The sequence below is a fragment of the Poecilia formosa genome, unplaced genomic scaffold, assembly GCF_000485575.1.
Source record: "Poecilia formosa unplaced genomic scaffold, Poecilia_formosa-5.1.2 Scaffold11, whole genome shotgun sequence".
Lineage (NCBI taxonomy): Eukaryota > Metazoa > Chordata > Actinopteri > Cyprinodontiformes > Poeciliidae > Poecilia > Poecilia formosa.
Window position 1 is genome coordinate 2,478,440 of NW_006799950.1, and position 6,000 is coordinate 2,484,439.

The window sequence follows — 6,000 nt, forward strand, 5'->3', positions numbered from 1 at the left end:
CCCCAAAAAAAAAAGAGAGTGCTGCGAAAGCAATGAGAAACAGCTGTCAGAAGCGGGAACGGTTTTCTGCTAGCTCGTCATCCATGCTCTGCAATGAGCTTTTCAAACCAGATGATTTTGACAGGACAGAGACAGATCAGAGCTGGAGAGGTTCCTTTAGTTCTCAGTTTCCCAGCTCATCTCCACAAGATTGCTGTGTAGCTCTGCTGTATGTTTTCCCCTTTCTGAATGTGAAGGAGTCAAGGATGTATTTTGCATTGCACTGCTGGATGATTTCCATCGTTTATCCTTTGAGAGAGTACAGGAGACCCTCTCACTGGACTGTGGCAATGATTTCAGTGCAACTTGAGATCTAAAATTTTAATTGAATCTTAAATCTCAAAATGTAATTAGAACCTCTTGACAACACAAAGCCATAAACACTCCAAAGAGCACTTAGAGTTAAAACCAGATATTTACCTGCACCAAATAAGGACACAAACAAGTTTTTTTGTTCTCACTGTGAAGTTAAATCCAGTCAAACTTTTATTGTTTTAGCTTAGTTAGAATTACCTAAATTATCTCTGTCCTCACTGTATGGTATCTTTTTATTGGCTGTATGTAAATATCTGGTTTCAGCTGTGTGTGGTTCGAAGGAGAGTTTTAATCTCAACTTCCCACAAAGATATTTATTCATGTTATTTGAATTATTTTCCATGTTAGCTGTGCATCTTATCCTGTTTTAACAGCACAGAGTAAAAGCTAGACATGTCCACATCTATCATGAAAAACATGTTCCAATACTGCTTCTGGTGATTAGTGAAACCCCCTCCAAAAACAAAACAAAAAAAAACAAAAAAAAAAACAAATCTTTAGCAAGGCAGCCACATTAAATGGCTGCTTTTCTTTATTGCCACGGTCGATGGGCTCTGCGGATACCAAGCCTGGCCTTACAGTCCGCTAACAATCACCAGTGGCCGGATCAGCTGGAGATACATCATTCATCTGAACGATGTCCAAACATAAGCTGGGTTGCATGCTGCCAACAGGGTAACAGACAAGCGAAGTTTGATTCACAGAAGATGAAGGTGTCCCTTGCTGCACGGACTCTGAGTCGCTCTGTCACAGCGACCCTCTGTGTGCGCCGAGGGACTTTGGCCGTTCACCGTTTCAACACTCCGAATCAACAGCTGAATTCATTGAGGTGATACTAACATAAAATTACAACCAACATGCTAGGACTCCAAGGCCACTTACAATCTGTAATACAGTTTTTTTTTCTTTCTTAAGAGTGGAGATCCACTAATCATCATCTTCATAATTGCAGAAAACAGGCAGACTCAGAGGAACATGTTATTGGTTAAATGGTGATGATTATTGTGCTTTCTGTTATTTTTGCTTTGAGATAACTGACAGCTCTTCGACACAACGAGCAGCCGCAATCTCCATGCCGAGATGCTCCACTGGGTTCTTTTGAATTGGGCAGAGAGAGTAGAGTTCTTGGTGATGAATTGGAACGAGGAGTAAAAGTACCTTTTGAAAAAACGGTGGCCTTCAAGCAGGTGCTAATACTTTTCATGAAGCCCACATAGCTGCTATAGAAGTTTAAATTGGTGTGATGTAATATTATGATCTTAAATGTTTGTTTTTATTAGCTATAAGGAGAAAAACATACTTAATAGAAAAACAAGCTTGTAGATACAAGTTTTTGTTTAATCTAAATATTTTACTTGATGCATACTGAAATAAATTTTTCTTAAAATTCTAACTTATTTAATGGGTCTGTATGGTATTGTACTGCACAATAGTAAATAGCTGGCCTAATGATAGATCCAGCTCATGAAACAATACATGAAAACGGGTTAATAAAATTAGTATAGGATAAAATGCCCCCTTTTTGTTTTTTTTGTTTTTTTTTTTTACAAATGAATGAAAAATTCACAAATCTCAAACTGTATCCACTTTATCTTCATATAAACCCCGAAGCAGATGCCGACTTCAGCATCATCAGTGGCTACTGGTTAGCCAGTCAAAGTATGCTCAGGAATTGATTCTTGCAAACCACATTTTGTCTGTCATTATGCCACTGTTTTCTGTTTTTTTGCCACCAAGGACCCAGAATCCTGCCACACAAACGTTTAAAAGGGATTGAAGGCTCTTCACTACCAGTTGAATAGAACGTTGCCAGTAAGGCCAACGATATTTTTACAGGGGTTATGTTAACACAACAGGACAGCAACTCAAAAACTAATTGCTTTAATACTTAGTCATAGGAATTTCAAGCAGTGTTGCGCTTGAAACAGTTCTCTCCAAGGCTAGGATTATAATAGCATTTCAGACTTTTTTTCTCGCAGGGCAAACTCACATGCTGTGGCAGCAACTGGACAGCACTTTGCAAGGCAAACTCTGTTGTGAAAGAGAGGCCGTACTGATAGAGGTGCCAGCAACACACTGTTGCAAACAGCAAAGAGAAATTCTGACAGAGTGGCAAAATACCAAGAAATTGGCCATTAATCACTCTGAAATTAGCATCTGCTTAGACTTTTTTTTTTTTTTTTATGTAAATGACCTGTATTGTATAACGCTTTATGAAATCAAGAGGACCTCAAAGCGTCCTTTTTTCAGTCCTTCATGCACATGGTGGTTAGCTACAGGACTGTAGCCACAGCCGCCCTGGGCTAGTCTGACCGAAGCGAGGCTGTCGGTGTTCCCTCTGACCGCAACCAGCTGCTTTAGACTGAACCAGTCAAACCCAAACGTCATCATCACACATTGAGGAGATTCTTTAAAATGCAGCTTGAAATATATGCAAATTTTTAAAGCTTTTCTCAGAATCTGCTAAACCATAGATTCACCATATAATTAGACATAACTAGCACAATATCATTTGAATAACTAATATATTATTGTATTCTACACTTATTACCAACTATTTAAATCACAGAATGGGATTCGTGAAATCTACCTTTATGAAAGCTATTTATAAACTCTGTGTTATTAATATGGTTCAACTGCAACATATAGTTTAACCTCAACCCTTTTCTTCTGTCATCTGATTTCCTAATTTCTTACGTTGTCGTTGTCAGATAGAAAGACTCGTAATTAGTTTAAAAACTAATTATGAGTCACTAAGGCAAATAAAATATGCAGCCATTCAAAAAACCCAGTGTCCTTGTGAACATACTTTAAAAAAAAAAAAAATCTAAACAGTGCTGCATATTTTTGGTTTAATTTTAATTTCTTTAGCGACATTTCTATCTTGGGTCTTCTAAAAAAAAAAAAAAAATCATTCCTCTGTTTCTCCCTGAGGAATTGTCCTCCTCTGTTACCCCTCATGAAATAGATGAAGGCAGTAAAGCACCAACCCAGATGAATGGATAGGCTGGCCCTAACACAATCTGGCCCACTTCAGTAGACAATTTAATATGAAGTCGCCCACACTGCAGTTACCCTGCCAGTGTGCTGCACTAAATCACACTTTGACTCGCCACGATGGATATAGCTTTGACACATCGAAACACCGCGTGCACATGCTTGTCTGTTGGCATGTGTGCAAATACGTGTTTGTGTAGGCATGATGAATAAGACAGACGATTGGCAAACGGGTGAGCTGTGAGAGGCAGGAATAATAATTACAGTATTTATCTAAGTTTTGTGTCATGGCTGCCGTTGCCACATTATGTGCAGATAAAATGCTGAAATGTCTTTCACTGCGTTCCATTAGTCCAGCACCTGCACCTCACTTATTAAAGGGAAATACTATACGCTACGCAAGAGAGAGGTGACACATAATTTATGTGTCAGTCTTTTATTCAGAATGTCAACTATTACGTTCTCTATCCATTTTTTTTTTCCCATGTGTTACTTCCTTAAGCAGGTCATCTACTGACATTTCTTGACAAAGTACGAATTTATCTTTGGAGTATTTCCAAAACATTCTGAGCATGCAGAGGTTGCATACATCCCAAGGAGCCGGCAGTCACTTCAGATGCATCGCGGCTAATGAAAAGACTACTTTTCCACTTGACGAGACTTCCACTAAAATCAGTACAGATGGATCAGGTGCAATCAGTCTTCAGTAAAATGGCTGTTTGAATAGTGTTAACTAAAAACAACTCTCAGCAAGATGCACTTATTTTAAAGTGCGCTTATCTCACAACTGCAGGAGCAACTACAGGCACGGTAATCAGGAAATTTATCTGTGGATGTCATGTTTTCAGGCCGAGCAGCCCTCTGCAGCCTGCAACATAGAAAATGCTTTCCTCTGAAATTGCACCCAGTAGGGCTGCCTATGGTTGCTGTTGTTCAAGTGGCAATGTTCCTTGTGGCAATAGGGCACAATCATGAAGCACAGTCACTCATCCTGTAGCAAACTGTTGAAGGTTTCTTTGCTCCCTGAAACAGTTGTAATGTAAAAAGAGTTGGATAGCGTCAGCTAATCACAGTCTTGATGCAGGATCACAGCCAAAATAAGTAAGTAAATGTTAAATGTGACTGGTTAAGTTCAGGAATTTGCTCATTTACTGGTGCAGTTGTCAACTAAACTGCATTCGAATGGAAAAGCCCAAAGTTAATGGGTCAAATAGTTTAGGGGTTCAACCTACAGCAGTAAAATACTTTCTTGTTTTTAAGCTGATTACACTTATTCATTAGGTTTTAGATTAGAATTTGAATTAGGAATCCTCTTTCTGCCTCAACAACCCTGAATTTCCCATCACAGTTCCTTCTTTGATAACTGAACAGATATTGTTTTTACCAGAGTTCAGCCTCAGCCTTAAGTTAGATACAGAAGCTTAAGTTTGAATAACTAGTGCTACTTCCCCCCACACCCCCCCCCTGCATCTTATTAGCAAAGATAAGGGACAAATCAATTCTTGCAAAGTCACCGGATCATCTGTGCTCAGCCATTTATCTCCCCTGACTCAATTAATTGTGCTTCCATTATTAGGCAGATCAATCCACTTAACAGAGGACTTTTCTTGGTGACAACTTTACTAAGAAGCCTCAATTATCAAACTCCATCTTTTAGTATGTTAAATTTGAGGAATTTGAGATAATATCTGATCGCCACGAACAGCTACTGTGAACATAAGCATATCTCTCAAAGCACCTAGCAGCTCTTGTTACAACGGCGTCGCATTATGTGTTTTCCCACCTGGTCAATTGGCTGTTTCTTCAGGTTTTTCCCATTCTGTTGATTTCCTCACCTGCATCCATTATCATTATTTACTCCATCAGCATTTAAGCACACTGGTTTTCATTATTCGTCACTGGTTTCTCCCGTTTGTCTATCTGTGCTCCATGCCCTGCACTCCTCATTCTACTGCTGTAAGTTTTGTAAGCTTAATTTTTAAACCTCTACTATGATTATCCCATCCTCCCATCTGCATTTTGGTCCAGCTGTAAAAACACATTCCACGACACTTTGAAATGACAAAAATAAATACTCCAAACGTTCAGAATTATTACTGATAAATTGTGGTGTGATTGACTAGTGAAACAAATCAAGCTCCTCTGCCTTCTCCCAGTGCTCCCAGTACTAACTACAGAAATACACAGCTGGGTCAGAAGCAAGCAGTCACAGAAGGGCTTAGCACTGTAAATCATCCATGCTGCTCACATCCTCCCTTGCTCTCTGCCATGCTAGAGCTTTTCCTTGTCAGCAGAGGCTGTCATGAATGCTCAGGTTAGTTGGCATGGCCACCGATGGAGACAGATAAACATCTTTCCCTGGAATGGTAAGCTGTTTTTCCACCACTAGCACACTTAGCAGCACATGCACAAGCTCGATTGACAGCACTAAGACCTTTCTTCTGGCTCTGATTGGTTGTTTTTGACTGGGAGGGGTGCATTTCTTCAGGCAATAGCAGCAGTGGAAAAAGGTGAAGCATCGTAAGATTGAACAGATTATCTGTCTCGTACACTGTCACGACATGGTGGCAGTTTTAACACATCATAACAGTTGCATAATTCAGCTTTAAAATATCATGGACAAGCAAAATGTCTCTCCCTACCTTGACA